This window comes from Chlorocebus sabaeus, chromosome 17 (genome assembly GCF_047675955.1).
Source record: "Chlorocebus sabaeus isolate Y175 chromosome 17, mChlSab1.0.hap1, whole genome shotgun sequence".
Classification (NCBI taxonomy): Eukaryota; Metazoa; Chordata; class Mammalia; order Primates; family Cercopithecidae; genus Chlorocebus; species Chlorocebus sabaeus.
The window spans coordinates 33,272,519-33,288,402 of NC_132920.1; the positions used below are offsets into that span (position 1 = coordinate 33,272,519).

The window sequence follows — 15,884 nt, forward strand, 5'->3', positions numbered from 1 at the left end:
AAGAGTTTGGAGTATGCTCCTTACCCAAGGTCCCCATAAACCAAACCACCTGAAATTAAATAGATCAAAGAATGAACTAAATAAAGAGTTACTCACTTAACTAGGTAGTCTCTTCATTAATTACCTACAACTGAATCTCTGTAGTACCTGACGTGATGTATTTCTCCATAGGCCACAAGTGCCAGCAGCTGCACAGATACTTCTCTGTTTAGCCAGTAAGTAATCTACAGCAATCCTATTATTAAGCATAACTTTCACAAAAGAATTTAAAATCTGTTGCATAACCATAGCCCCTACAGTAGACGCTGTTTAGAGCCTATCATGAGGGATACATTTCTAATCATTGCCTGTTTTACTCCAAATCATGGTAAAAAGGATGCTTCTAGAAGAGTGAAGTCCTCCTGGCAATGTTCTCTTTAACCCATGACGTGGAATAGGGGAGTGAATCAATGTTCTGTTTCTGACTGATGATGAGGCAACCTATGTACTATTAAAACTTCTCACCTACACTGGGCCTTCATCTTTCATCTATCAAGGTGTGAGGTTATCCATGTATAAGGCTGGCTGCAAAACCCTTCACAAATAAAAGTATACTTACCCCATGACTGCATACAACAGACCCCCTTTGTACTTCTATTCTTCATAGAGGCATAAGCAAGGGGGAAAATACTCAAAGAGCCTCATTATAGCAGAGAAGTCGTGATCTGTGATCTTGGTAAAAGCTCTTCACATCAAGGATACCATCTTCTTCTGGGGAGAAACTTCCCTGGTTAGCTTTACCTTAAGGGTTCTGATGGGCGTACAGTTCCAAGAATGCGGAGGGATCCTTCTCAGTTGAGAGATTATGAACCCAAGGTTCATGGTTCTGATGTTTGCTGCAGTGTGGATGGCAGGGGCACTCTTTCTCTGATGTTCTCAGAAGATCCAATCTTCAGGTTCTAGATTGTGAAGGGATTGATTGTCCTCAGTCAGTGAGCTATAAAAAGCTTTCTTTATCTGGTGAAAATACACTGTGTCATAATAATCTACTGTTATAACATCAGTTGACTTGTATAGGAAAGCTTTTTCACAACCAGAAAACATGCACTGAAAATGACAATTGACTGAAATCCCTTCATAAATGTTTAGGTGGCTCATTGGGTAGCAAAATGTACCTGAAGCTTTGACTGTCTTCCCAGGAATATGGATTTGGCAAACCAAACATTGGTCATAAACTATTTTAGCAATATAGAAGTCACCACACCAATATGCATTTAACTTGGATCATTTTATCTTTTCCATGATGAGTGATGGAATGCAGAACTTTAAATTATAAAAGCTTTAAAAGCTTAGGAAGGATAAGGCAGCCACCTTGGTTCTCCATGAGTCCATGCTTAACATGGTTGTTTCTCCAATTGAGGTGCATAGCACTGATAACTGATGGGTTATCACAGGTAATTTGAGTTAGACCATGGAGTTTATTCAAATTGTATATCAAAACAATTTCAGTATTGGCTGATTTAGCATGAAAGGCTTGCAAAGTATTTTCTTGGTATTCAATTAATTTGTGTTTTACTTGGAATAGCAGTTTTATAAACCAGTCAGTCTTTTCATTAAAGCTCCAGGAAGCCCCAGCTACTCTACTCGGGAGGCTGAGGCAGGAGAATGGTGTGAATTGGGGAGGCGGAGCTTGCAGTGTTGCAGTGAGCCAAGATCGCGCCACTGCACTCCAGCCTGGGCGACAGAGTGAGACTCCGTCTCAAAAAAAAAAGCTCCAGGGAATTTTCTTACCCAGTAAAAATGATATGATTCTAAAGTTATCAGAAACCTGTAATCAAGAGTACTTTTTGGGGTCCTTTCCATCCTTTCAGGAACCAACTAAAAGACACCATATTCTAGAATTCTGCCTACTTGTGAAGTTTTCAGAAACTGAATCAGCATTAAGCAGTTAACTGTGGAAATGACCTTCCTTCCTTCCTTCCTTCCTTCCTCTCTCTCTTTCTTTCTTCCCTTCTTTCTTTCTTTCTTTCCTTTATTTTGAGACAGAGTATCACTCTGTTGCCCATGTTGGAATGCAGTGGTGCAATCTCGGCTCACTGCAATTCCGCCTTCCAGGCTCAAGCAACCCTCATGCCTCAGACTCTCCAGTAGCTGGAACTACAGGTGTGCACCACTTATCCAGCCTAATTTTTGTATTTTTAGTAGAGACTGGGTTTTGCTGTGTTGGCCATCCCCAAAAGGATATTTAGCCTTAGATTTGCAGAGGGATCCATCTGCTTTTGATTCCTGGTGTTTCATGAGGAAAACAGAGGTTTATCCCAAAACAGGATCTGTAGTGCCTCCTCTGTTTTTCCAAGGAGTCCTAGGCTGTTAGAAGTTACCTTAAGTCCCCTCATGTGTGCAACAAAAGTGGCAAGAAGACAAATGGAGAAAAACAATTCAGTTGGCTAAAAAGAAAAAAAAAAAAAAAAACTTAAGAAAAAAAAACAAGATCCAAGAAGAGAAAAAACCAAAAGGCCTTTTAAATATACCTATAGCTTGGATATCCACTTTTAATTAAGCTGACTTTTAACTATAGTGCTCTTTTTTTTAAAAAAAAAAAAAAAAAAAAAAACCTTTTGTTTGGTTTTTGAGATGGAGTCTTGCTCTGTTGCCTAGGCTGGAGTGCAGTGGTGCGATCTCAGCTCACTGCAACCTCCACCTCCCAGGTTAAAGCAATTATCCTGCCTCAGACTCCTGAGTAGGTGGGATTACCAGTACAAGCCACCACATTCAGCTAATTTTTATACTTTTAGTAGAGACAGGGTTTCTCCATGTTGGTCAGGCTGGTCTCAAACTCCTGACCTCAGGTGATCCACCCTCCTTGGCCTCCCAAAGCGCTGGGATTACAGGCATGAACTACTGTGCCCAGCCTAAAAAAATCATTTTAAATATCTTATTACTCGACTTTAGCCAGGCTAAACAGCCAATATGTCTGGCTTTTGAACTTTACCAAAGGTAATCTCCCAGGTGAAACCAATAAGCCTTAACTAAGGTTATGACTTAACCACAAGTGTACGAGGTATTTTCAAAAGAGTAGCAAGCAATTTTTACAAACTCTAGAATTTCCAAACGTAGCTCAGAGAAAGGAAAACTCAAGACGAGGAGGCAGAAGTTGTTCATGAGGGGAAGAGAATCAGCAAATAGCAAAGATTTCAAACCAAACAGGTCTCATCCCCTAAGCTGGGATTGAACCCTGGCCACCATCATAAGATGGTAAAGCCTTAACCACTAAGCTACACCACTGGTGGCTTCCATTGCTCTTCCCAGAAGGAGGAGCCTAGAGCGGCCAATTTTCTGCTTGCAAAGGCTTTTAACTGCTCAAGACAATTTTTAGAGCTAACTACGACATGAACTTCAAAATTCCTGTCCTCCAGATGGTGGAGACCAAAAGCAAGTACCATCATGTGGTTATAAGGTCAAGCTCCCAAGGACATACAACAAGATGAGAGGGAATCCTTATGCAGTGTTTTTTGGTTTCAGGGACCTGCAGTTTGTAACCGACCAGTTTGCCAGGCTGGCTTGAACAGCAGGCTTCTGGGAGTCCTAGGCCCACATTTTATCCTATTTAACCCCTTTTTATGACCAAATGACACAGAAAGACCAATTCATAGCACAAAGTACACCAGATTTGCTATAGCTTAAGATTAGCTCACAAATCCTTTTTATCATTAATTAAAACTTTGCAGAGGAGACCATGGTTTTTACCATTCCTACAACCATTTCCACACAGAGGGAGAGGCCAGAAGTCCGACTGCTAAGAAATTCTTACCTTTTTGCTAGCATGCCAGGCTTCTGGGTTCCCTCTTTCTGAGTGGCCCTAGTGACCCTGTTAGCTGCACCCTGGTGTGTGTGGCCTGGGGGCCAAGTCACAATGCAAAGGAAAATCATCTTGTTTGATTTCATGGAACCATAGGCAAAAGCCTCTCAATTTTGTAAGATGCTGCCCAAGAGATTGCATAGGGGAGCTGAATTAGTATTTTCCCGTCCAGCCACAGCAAAATACATGTGACAAAACTTAGACATTAGCCACTCTGCTTAGTGCCCAATATTGAACTGGTAAGGCTTAAACTTGCCCCTGGTTGGGCTCTGCTATCTTTAATCCATTCAAAGTGGGGTGGAATGACCTCCAGCCAGGAGTTTCAACATGTGGTCTCTAGGCAAGATGTAATAGAAAGATAGAAAAAGGAAAGAAGAGAAAGAGAAAAAGAAAAGCATTGATTGCAGTAGGGTGGAGAAGGCAAAGAGTTCAGGGAGGCCAGAGAAGGACCCATCTATTGCAGTGACACTAAATTAAAAATTCAGGGCTGGGCACGGTGGCTCATGCCTATAATCACAGCACTTTGGGAGGCCAAGGTGGGCAGATCACCTGAGGTCAGGAGCTTGAGAATGGCCTGACCAACATGGTGAAACCCCGTCTCTACTAAATACAAAAAATTAGCCAGGCATGGTGGTGGGCACCCATAATCCCAGCTACTCGAGAGGCTGAGGCAGAAGAATCGCTTGAACCCGGGAGGCGGAAGTTGCAGTGAGCTGAGATTGTGCCACTGCACTCCAGCCTGGGCGACAGAACGAGACTCCATTTCAAAAAATAAAAAACTTCAGGGAGCTGCTTGTCAGTCATGAAGGGATCTTTTCCAGTCGTCTCATCAGCTCTCAAGTGTCCACTTTGGGGAGAAAAAAGTTCCCCATGTCCCATGATCCTGTGCATGCCTCATCCTGTCACCCACAGCCATCAGCGAAAAGTGCAAGGCAGATTTAATTTTTTAAATCAATTAGTTGCTTAAAATTTTTATTTAGTTTTTATAAAGTCTTTAAATGCAAATATTGAAATTTTTTAGACGTTTCTGCATATCAATAGGCATCGCTACATGAGACTGTACATGACTGTACATGACACTAATTTGGGAGCCCTCATTTTCAAATGCACCTCAGTGCAGTGTTGTTCTTTCGGAATGTTCCACTGCAAGTTATCTTTAGTAAAAAAAAAAATTTTTTTTTTTTGAGACACAGTCTTTGTCACCCAGGTTGGAGTGCAGTATTATGATCTCAGCTCATGGCAGCCTCCAACTCCTAGGTTCAAGTGATTCTTGTGCCTCAGCCTCCCGAGTAGCTGGAATTACAGGCACATGCCATCATGCCTGGAATTTTTTTTTTTTAATTTTTAGTAGAGACAGGGTTTCACAATGTTGGCCAGCCTGGTCTCAAACTCCTAGCCTCAAGCAATCTACCCACCTTGGCCTCCCAAAGTGCAGGGATTACAGGTGTGAGCCACCACGCCTGGACAATTTCTTAAGACTTTGCTCCTTCCAGGGCCTAATACTTATGCATGTGTAATCCAAAAGGAATTCAGTTCTTCAGAAATTAAAGATCACGTTTTTACCTCAAATACTGGCTTTGCTCTCAGGTTCCCTTGTTCAACTTAGCCAATTATTTTTTTTTTCCTACATAAGTGCACAAGAAAAATGAAACAAAGGAGTAGAACACAAAAATCCCTGTGAATTTCCAAAAGCCAAATTTTACACCCTTGCAATATTGCTATTTAATACTGGTTTCTTTCTGATCCAGTTAGATGTAAGAGGCCTCTAACTAGATCCAAGCCAGTTAATTACTGGAGCCAATCCGATCCTGGACTCAGTTCAATTTCTTTTGCGACTTTCAAACCCAGTCAGGATCAGAAATTTACTCAAAGAAACTCAAGAGAGCTCAACACACAAATCTGTGGAGCTTCAGAATCTGAGAGAGAACTTACCACGATCCCCAGCTGCTCCGAGAGAGAAAAAGACACAATGAGTCCGGAGTGTACCTCGCTAGGTCACTCAGCACTCCTGGGGGTCATTAGAAGCTCTACTTCCAACCCCACTTCTGACACCACCTAATAAAAGAAAAACTTCCGCCTAATAAATTTTAAATGAGGTTAATTGGGCAATAAACAGTTCACAAATCGGGCAGCCCCCCAAGCCAGAGTATGCTCAGAGTCTCCAGCACAGCCGTGTGGTGGAAGAAAGTTTATGGACAGAAAAAGAAAAGTAACATACAGAAAACAGAAGTGAGGTACAGAAACAGCCAGATTGGTTACAGCTCAATGTTTGCCTAACTTGAACACGGTTCAAACAGTTGGCTACATATGATTGGCCAAAACTTGGTGATTGGCACAAATGTGGGCTACGGTCTGTTTACACCTCCACTTGTTCATGATGTACAGAGAAACCTTTAGGCCAAACTTAAAATATGTAAGGAGGCAGCTTTAGGCTAAACTTGATTTAACAGAAGAAATTATTTTACATATTAGGGAACTGACCACAGAGTAAAGTAACTTGCCCAAGTCACACAATTCCTGGTAAAAACAAAATTGCATAGTCCCTCTACCCCATTCCCATAGGGTTTCAGAACCCCTACAGGACCAGACATAAAAAATACTGATATAGCCACAGAGCAAGGCAGGGAAGTGGGGAGATGAAATCAAAATATTTCGGGGAAAAAAAAATGCAGGACATGAAACGACCTCCAGAGTCTTAGTGCTATTTGTAGACTCCAAGTTATGTTCTTACTTTTAGAATAAAAATGGTACCTTATATAATTTTATCAAAACACTTTCATTTTAAGGCATAGTAAATTTAAAAGTGTTGTCATTCACATTCACATAACATTCACAAAATGTTCTTGTTGAATGTATATTTTCAAGTGTAGTTTTACCTGGAAATAAAAGTTGTTGCATTTGAAACACCTATGGGATAGTATCTTAGCTTTACCTGATGTATAAGAAGCAGCAAAAGGTTGACAACAAAAAAGTCTATTACTATTACAGTAAAAGAACAAAGATGAGAGAGCACGGGGTTCAGCCTGGAAGAGGACGCGAAGCGAAATGACACTGCATGGTTGTTGTTCCCTAAGCGAGGATTTCCCCTCCAAGCCCAACACGGGGAAAACCAGTCCTCTCCTTGGATGTATGAAGTGACAGCAAGTTCAGTGTCACACACGGATGCTGAGGATCCTCCACTGAGTTTATGGGCTAGAGATTTATTCACCTACAGAAACGAAGCCCAAAGAAAAACCAAATGAAAAACGTGACAGACAAGCTGTGCTACAGAGGTGCAGTTTGTTTACCTTAGGTTACTTTGTTTTTATTATATTCACACAGTCTAAAACTAAAGGTCTGTGCATTTTAAAGCAAATTCCACCTTCAAATGTTAATTTTCATTCCATTAAATAAACACTCATTGTGAATGTTCGCTCTCTAGGCACTAAGGAGTTAACTCAGAAGACATGGGCCTTGTCCTCAAGCTGCTTGAAATCCAAAATCCAAAGAGACAAAGAAAAGAAGATTGCTACATGTGTATTTTACTTCGTGTTTTTTTAATTTTTTATTTCCATAGGTTGTTTTGATCACCACTGAGTACCATAAGATATACACTGGAGCCACTCAGGAGCATAAAGAGGGCACTTTGAAAAAATGAGATTTAGGAAAGGTTCCTGGGGACTGTGTTTACCTGAGGTTAGCAAAACAGAGAAAGGGGAAATGGCATTTCCAGCAGGAGAAGCAGGCTCAGGAGCAGAGAGGCATGAAGTTGCAAGAACTGCAGTTCTTCAGCATGACTGAAGCCAGGTGGGATGTGGGCCGGGCTGCACTGTAACCTGCCTTGTGTGCTGATGGCAGGTGTTTGCATTTTCCCACTGGACATGGGAGGTTGTGAAGCATCTTAAGCAGGACAGTAGCATGATGAGATTTGTGTGTGGAGGGGGCAGTGGTAAGGAGGATGGGTTGGAGGAGGCTGGTTTGAAAGCAAGACCAGTACAACTCTTCAGCCATCAGGTGGGAAGTCATGAGGGTGTAGGCAGGGGCAGGAACATGGGGTGAGGAAGACAGCAGATGAGTTTGAATGGCAGTAATGACATGAGAGGCCACAGGAATCACTAAATCTTGTGCCAGAAGTAGGGATATGAAGGAGTCCAGAATACCCACACAGTGTGGAGAACTGTGGCAACAGTGACTGCAAAGGTGATGAAAAATGAAATAATTGAGAGAAGGTTAGATGTTCTGTTTGGAACATGCTTAGTTTGAATATCTGTGGGAACAAATGGAGTTAATCTGAGGACAATGAGCTAAATGGATGGGTCCCAGGCTACACTAGGTTAGTGACATAGACTGGAAGGAGACTCATTATAAGCGAAGTTCTACATTTGGATCGGGTCACTCAAGAAAAGTACACAAAGTCAGAATAGCAAGGGTCTGAGTGTGTGCTCCTGCATCCAGACAAACACAGACATGAAAAAAGAGGCTGAAAAGGAGAAGACTAGAAAGTAGGAGGAAAACAAAGAGGAAGTGGGTTCATAAAAGACAACAGACAGGAGAAAAAGTCCAGGAAAGAGGAGTGGATGCATCACAAACACACTAATGACACACAAGAGATAGAGACAGAGAAGTGACCACTCGTTTGTGTTGTATAAAGGTCACCCTGAGAGCAGCATCAGAGATGTGGGGAAGAAAAAGGGAGAATGCAGTGGGTTGAGGACTGAATGAAATAGGAAAGAGTCACTAACGGGCTGGCTGTGGTGCCCCACACCTGTAATCTCAGTGCTGTGAGAGGCTGAGACAGGAGGATCACTTGAGGCCAGGAGTTTGAGACCAGCCTAGGAAACACAGTAAGACTCCATATCTAAGAAAATATATATATATTTTTTTTAATTATCCAGGTGTGGTGACAGACACCTGTAGACCCAGTTACCCAGGAGGCTGATGTGAGGATCCCTTGAGCCTGGGAGTTCAAGGTTGCAGTGAACTGTGATCATGTTATTGCACTCCAGCCTGGGCAACAGAGCAGGACCCTGTCTCGAGAGAGAGAGGGAGACAGAGAGAGAGAAGGAGGAGGAGGAGGAGGAGGAGAAGAAGAAGAAGAAGAAGAAGAAGAAGAAGAGGAGGAGGAGGAGGAGGAGGAAGGGGAAGGGGAAGAGGGAGGAGGAGGAGGAGGGAAGAAGAGGAGGAGGAGGAGGAGGAAGAGGGAGAGGGAAGGAAGGAAGGAAGGAAGGAAGGAAGGAAGGAAGGAAGGAAGGAAGGAAGGAAGGAAGGAAGGAAGGAAGGAAGGAAAAAAAAAAAAAAAAAAAAAAACCCACATTGCAGACTCCTATTTGAGGAAGCTGACCTCTACAATACAAGAGAATCTCCAGAGGAAGTTGCCAAGCCCCGGCTCTTCTCTCTTCAGCGCGAGGACATGGGGGAAAGGAGACATTTATGAATCTCTTTGAGTCTCAGTCTTTTCATTTCTAAAATTGTGTTAATGAAAGCGTTTCTGAAAATGGTGTTGTGAGGAAGGACATGAGGTTTGGCACTCAGGAGGCATTCAGTAAACGGTGGTTATACTGTTGTTAGAATGAGAGAAAGCAAAAGGGAGCCTCACGCAAAACAGTAAAGAAGAGAGAAAAGAAACAGGAAAGAAAACAGCATCTGTGGACTCCAGAAGCGCCCAGAGCCCCCACTCTCCCTCGCCCACCTGAGCACTCACCCCTGATGTCCCGGGTTCCGGGAGGCTCAGCAGGGCAGCCAGGGCCGTGGCTCGCAGGATCCTGGCTCTGCCCTGGCTCCTTCAGCCTTCAGGGTGCATCGGCAATGGCCACCGTGCGCCAGACCTGGAGGAGAAAATGAGGCGGTGCAGGGAGGGAGGAGCTCCGAATCCAGCACTCCTTTCCCCACCCCTGTCCAGGGAGAAAGGCTGGAGATGAAACAGGCTGTGGCTGGGGAAGTAAGATGCTAGAGCTGCCGGGAAGAAGTGGGAGAATTATCAGGCACCAGCAGGACCCAGAAAGCCCCTGCCTACTGCAGAGTGTGGGGGTAAGTGAAGAAAACGAAAATTAGGACGTCACAATCACCTTCCTCTTAACGAGGAAATACGTTACGGAAGTTGGGATTTTTTATTTGTAGTTACTTTTGTGAATGGATGGTATTTCTTCATAATTTTACATTGATTCTTTGCATCATAGAGGAATTCATTTGTTACCAGGTGATATTATATTGACCCTTTTATAGCTTTGATAATTTTGGAGAAAATCTTTGATGTTTTCAAACATATAAGGAGAAGGAAATAATATTTAATTATTTAATTAGTAATTATTATTTTATTTCTTCTTCTTATAAAAATGTGGTGAGGCTAGGTGCACAGCTGAATGAAATTTAACAGTCAGTTGGGCGCGGTGGCTCATGCCTGTAATCCCAGCACTTTGGGAGGCTGAGGCGGGTGGATCACCTGAGGTCAGGAGTTCGAGACCAGCCTGGCCAACATGGTGAAACCCCATCTCTACTAAAAATACAAAAATTAGCTGGGCATGGTGGCACGTGTCTGTAATCCCAGATACTCGGGGGCTGAGGCAGGAGAATCACTTGAACCCGGGAGGCGGAGGTTGCAGTGAGCCAAGATCGCACCATTGCAGTCCAGCCCGGGCAACAAGAGCGAAACTCCGTCTCAAAAAAAAAAAAAAAAAAAAAAAAAAAGAATGTGGTGATACGAAGAACCCCACTTTAAATTTTATGTTTAAGAACAATTTATTTTTCTCGTTTATTTTCTCTGTGTGTGTGTGTGAGAGAGAGACACAGAGAGAGAGAGAGAGAGAGAGAGAGAGAGAGAGAGAGAGAAAGAGACAGGGTCTTACTCTGTTAACCAGGCTGGAGTGCAGTGGTACCATCTCAGCTCACCGTAGCCTCCACCTCCTGGGCTCAAACAGTGCTCCCACTCAGCCTCCCCAGTAGCTGGCACCACAGGCACATGCCACCGTGTGCCTGCATTTTAACTCATGTACTTCCTTTTTCCCATGTTCTCTAGTTTATAGCGTGTCCTTTCCTGAGGAACATAAATCAATGTTATTATCTGCCCCTTTCATCCGGAGAGGAAGGAGATAGTCACATGGCCATTTTATGCTTGAAGGATTTGGTGATCACTGGGTCCAGTAAAGAGCCCCAGGATGAGTCAGTATGGTTTCACCCAGGCATGGAGAAATTAACTTCTTGATGATGATCGAGTCTCCTTATTAAATAGGAGTGCAACTGATAGAGGATCTCCTCACATTTGCTTTATTTCATGGTGCTGCCCAAATTCATGCTGTACCCTCAGCAGCAAGGAGTGGGACCATTACTCCTGGCGTTCCCAGATGGAACAGACACCAAGCCTGGCTTTGCCACTGAACACAATACAGGACTGATAATGCAGGTCAGTTATTAGGAATATGCTTCCCAAATGTAGAAATCAACATAAGATCCCAATTTTAAATAACAGGTATAATAGCATAATATATTATATTATTTTATTTTATTTATTTAGAGATGGAGTCCCACTCTATCACCCAGGCTGAAATGCAGTGGCATGATCTCAGCTCACTGCAACCTCTGCCTCCAGGATTCAAGCGATCCTCCCATCTCAGTCTCTAGAGTAGCTGAGAGCTAATTTTTTGTGTTTTTGGTAGAGATGAGGTTTTACCATCTTGGCCAGGCTGGTCTCGAACTCCTGACCTCAGGTGATCCACCCACCTCAGCCTCCCAAAATGCTGGGATCGCAGAAGTGAGCCATCATGCGCAGCCGCATAATACATTATCGTTCTTTTTGTATATTATTTGTACTAAGTTATAGATACACACTTATTCCATAACTCTATGTTCACCAGATCACCCCAACTCCTTCTCTTGCAGGTTATACAGTGAAAATACATCCTTAGTTTCAAAAACTATATGTATACCAGATTTTTCAGGCATAGGCTTGCTTTTAGAATACAGTTTACTGTGATTTTTGTAACTCATCTTAATTGATGTTTAATACCAAGAGAGAAGTCATGTTTTCTCCAGTAATTTCATGATATGATGTGCCAGTAAGTCCAAATTTTATGTAATGGTAATCAGGAGGCCGGGCACGGTGGCTCATGCCTGTAATCCCAGCACTTTGGGAGGCCGAGGCGGGCAGATCACCTGAGGTAGGGAGTTCAAGACCAGCTTGACCAACATGGTGAAATCCTGTCTCTACCAAAAATACAAAAATTAACAGGGCGTGGTGGCGGGTGCCTGTAATCCCAGCTGCTTGGGAGGCTGAGGCAGGAGAATCGCTTGAACCCAGGAGGTGGAGATTGCAGCGAGCTGAGACTGTGCCATTGCACTCTGGCCTGGGCAACAAGAGCGAAACTCCATCCCCCCAGCAAAAAAAAAAATAGCAATCAGAAAAACTTGTAGTTGCTACAATATTATTAGATTAATATGAATTTTCAAAAATGGCAGAGCCTTAACCAAACTTAAAGAGTTTTTCTTTCTTAACTGATCTTCTTAGATGTGACTACAGGAAATTTTGATGAAATATGTTCATAAATTATGATGACAAGTTGGTTTTGGGGGATTTTTACATATTATCAGATACCAATGCTAAAGGAAGAGCTATGTTGGGGGCCTTCAGAGCCACCCCAGGTGAGATGATGCCCTCGGAGGACTCACAGGGCTCCTCATGCAGTCCTACTCAGGGCTCTGATTTATTATAGTAAAAGGATGCAAAGCAAACTCAGCACAGGGAAAGGCACACGGGGCAAAGCCCAGGAGAAACCAGGCGCAGGCTTCCAAGGATCCTGTTCCCCTGGTGCCACACAGGACACATGTAATTCTTCCCACAAGCAGCTGGGATGCCATGTGTGAAATACTGTCTACCAGGAAGCTAGTAACAGACCAGCACTAGGGCCTTTGGGGGCTTTTATTAGTCAGACTTCTTCAGAGAAACAGAATTTATTGTATATATATAGGTAGACAGATGAGAGGGGATTTATGCTGGGGATTCACTCCCTCAACTATGGGGGCTGAGGAGTCCCACGTTAGGCCATCTGCAAGCTGCTGAGACAGGGGAGCCAGTAGCATGGCTCAGTCCAAGTCTGAAGGGCTGAGAACTGGGGAAGCTGGTGGAGTAACTCTAAGTCCAAGACCAAAAACATGGGGGGCTACTGGTGCAAGTCCCTGAGGGTGAAGGCCAGAGAACCTGGAGATCTGATGTCCAAGGGGAGGGGAATATAGGACTCCTTACTCCAAAACAGAGAGAGTGAATTCGCCTTTTTTCTCCCTTTTTGTTCCAGCCAGGCCTTCAGCCGATTGAATGGTGCAGTGAGCCGAAATCACGCCACTGCACTCCAGCCTGGGCAACAGAGCGAGACTCTGTCTCGAAAAAAAAAGAAAAGACAAAGAAAGGCATATATTGCTACAGAAGATACCCTTAAATCCTACTTTTCTGGAAATATTGGTTATTATAGAAAATATAGGACTAAATTCATTTTAAAATTCTCATTCTGAAATTATTACAAATGTTTTATGAATCATATTAGCATATAGGCAAGTTTTGGAAAGCTAAAATTGCAAACCAGGGATGCAGATGAGTGTTCTGTGAAATTTTTAATTTTTGCAGAACACCATGAGAAATTACACATTTTCTATTCTATATTTCTTGTAGGAAATAGAGGCTGTCCCTCTCTCAGTGCCCCACATGAGAAAGGGAAGTTGTCCTTTTACATATCCACTGTCAAACATCTTGGTAAACAGAGGAAAGCAGGCTGGGCCTAGTGGCTCATGCCTATAACCCCAGCACTTTGGGAGGCCAAGGAGGGCAGATAGCTTGACCAGCATGGGCAACATGGCAAAACCCTGTCTCTACAAAAAAATTTAAAAATAAAAAATAAATGTAGCCCCAGGTACTCAGGAAGCTGAGACAAGAGGATCACTTGAGCCCGGGAGGTAAAGGCTTCAGTGAACCATGATAATGCCACTGCACTCCAGCCTAGGCAACAGAGTGAGACCCTGTCTCAAGAAAAAGAAAAACAAGAGGAAGGCAATCTACTTTGTACCCAAAGAATTTTACATGCAAAGAGTTTGACTATGAATGAGCCTCCATTGCTTAGGAGAGACTTCACTATTTGGGATTTTAAGAAAGAAATACACAAACAAGCAAACCTCATCTGCAGAGGACTGAGAAACCAGTGTTTATAATACCCAGTGTTTAATGTAATATTGTCTTGAATCATAATTAAAAGGCACTTAGTTTAAAAGTCATTTCAATTGATAACTGACTCAGAGTCCTCAACATTTCACCTTTTGCTTTATGAAAACAACGAGTAGATTAATTTAGAGTTTGACAAGGAGAAGGAAGTCTCCCCTGATTTTCTGCTTGGCCAAGAATTTATCCTAACATGGTACCATCAGAGTACAGTCAGAAAGCTGTGAGTCAACTCAGATTTCTCACCATTGTGTCAAGCTGTGAAGCCTGCCGTCTTGGGGGTAAGGATTTCCATACAGAAACACTGTAAGTAAATAATTTAGCACTTGTTTCTTATTCCTTTTTATTGGGTAACTACACAGAATTAAAACTGTTGTTTTGAATTCACAAAAGAAATGTTTTAAAACTTTCGAGGAAAAAGCCAGATTATCCATTGCAAAGCATCGAAATTCAAAAATCATGTTAAGGCTAGAGAAATAGGATCCTATCCCCACCTAGTGGCCAACACTGAAATCTAGACAGAACAGGAAACAAGGGAATTTGTCAACAATTTGGGAATACTCCAGCATTCTTTACCAAAAAAAGTTAGAGAAAAGGTTAGGCACACAAAAAAACACATATCAAAATAAATATGACCAAATACATAGGTTTTGGCAGCACATCGGTTTCTGTGGTTTTGCTATGCTTTTAGCAGCAGCTGTAAAAAGCATTGCACACTAAGTATTGCTAGATTGCCAAACAAACCTAATTATATATTTTTGTTTGGTTTTTTGTTTTTTCAAAACCTCCTACCTCTGTGACATAATTATGTTTTTAATGAGTTGAATGTAAAAACAAACATCAATGCATAGAAAGTTTCAGTTAGACAGGAGGAATAAATTCAAGATATGTACTGTACAACATGGTGACTCTAGCTAATAACAATGTACTGTGTACTTGAATATTGCTAAGTGAATAATTTTAAGTGTTCACCAAACACAAAAAATATGTAAGGTAATGCATATATTAATTAGCTTGCTTTAGCCATTAAACAATGTACACATATATATAGAAATCAAAACATCATATTGTATACCATAGATTCAATTTTTGTCAATTAAAAAAAAGAATTAAATGAATACATATATTTTTCTTGCAGAGATGTGTGAGAGATTGATCCATAAAGACTCTAAAATATTTGTTAAAAGATACGAACTGAGGGAAAGCCTTCAACATCATATTTGGAAGAAAGTGTACATAGTTAGACCATCCTAGGATCTGTAAAGTGGGTGTGATCATCAGAGAGCAATACATTGAGCAGTGCTGTCCTATACAACGTTGTGCTGTTAGGGAAATGTTCTATATCCAGCTCTCCAACAGAGCCCCCACTAGCCACAGGTGGCTCTTGAGCACTTAAAATGCTAGCAGCTGGTGAGACCAAGGGGCTGAAGTTTTCATTTAATTTTAAATTAAGGCAGAATCACCTATAAGAGAAAGTGCTACAGAATTGGAAAAATGAAAAAGAATTTGAGAAGCCAGTGGGAATGGAGCTAAAGTGTATGGTCATGGCTCATCAGATTTGGGGATATCAGAATTCCAACAGCACAATGGGCTCACTAGAAAATTAATAAGATTACAAAACAGGTTAAAAGAAACATCAAAAATAGTCCAATTTTAGCAGATACAGAAACTACAAATTTAGCAATAATTTTGGCAAACCCTCAACTCATGCAATGTAACAGTGCTAGGAACCGAGTCAAAGGGGAATGCCAAGACAAAAAGCTTATAAACTTTAAGAGAACATTTCTCTTAGAACATACAGAAACAGGGCACTTCCACACCTTTGATTCATTCTCCAAGCTTAAAGAGCTTTGCTCTAAAACCAGATCCTCTCAT

General features: G+C 42.1%; 1 long non-coding RNA gene across 1 annotated transcript; it reads left to right on the forward strand.

The window, feature by feature from the left end:
- Positions 1-9,749: 9,749 nt before the first annotated feature.
- LOC103221681 (uncharacterized) lies at positions 9,750-14,116 on the forward strand. The gene is made up of 3 exons (XR_493076.3): positions 9,750-9,844; positions 11,121-11,213; positions 13,099-14,116. It is a non-coding gene; the product is annotated as an uncharacterized lncRNA (long non-coding RNA).
- The last annotated feature ends 1,768 nt before the right edge of the window (positions 14,117-15,884 follow it).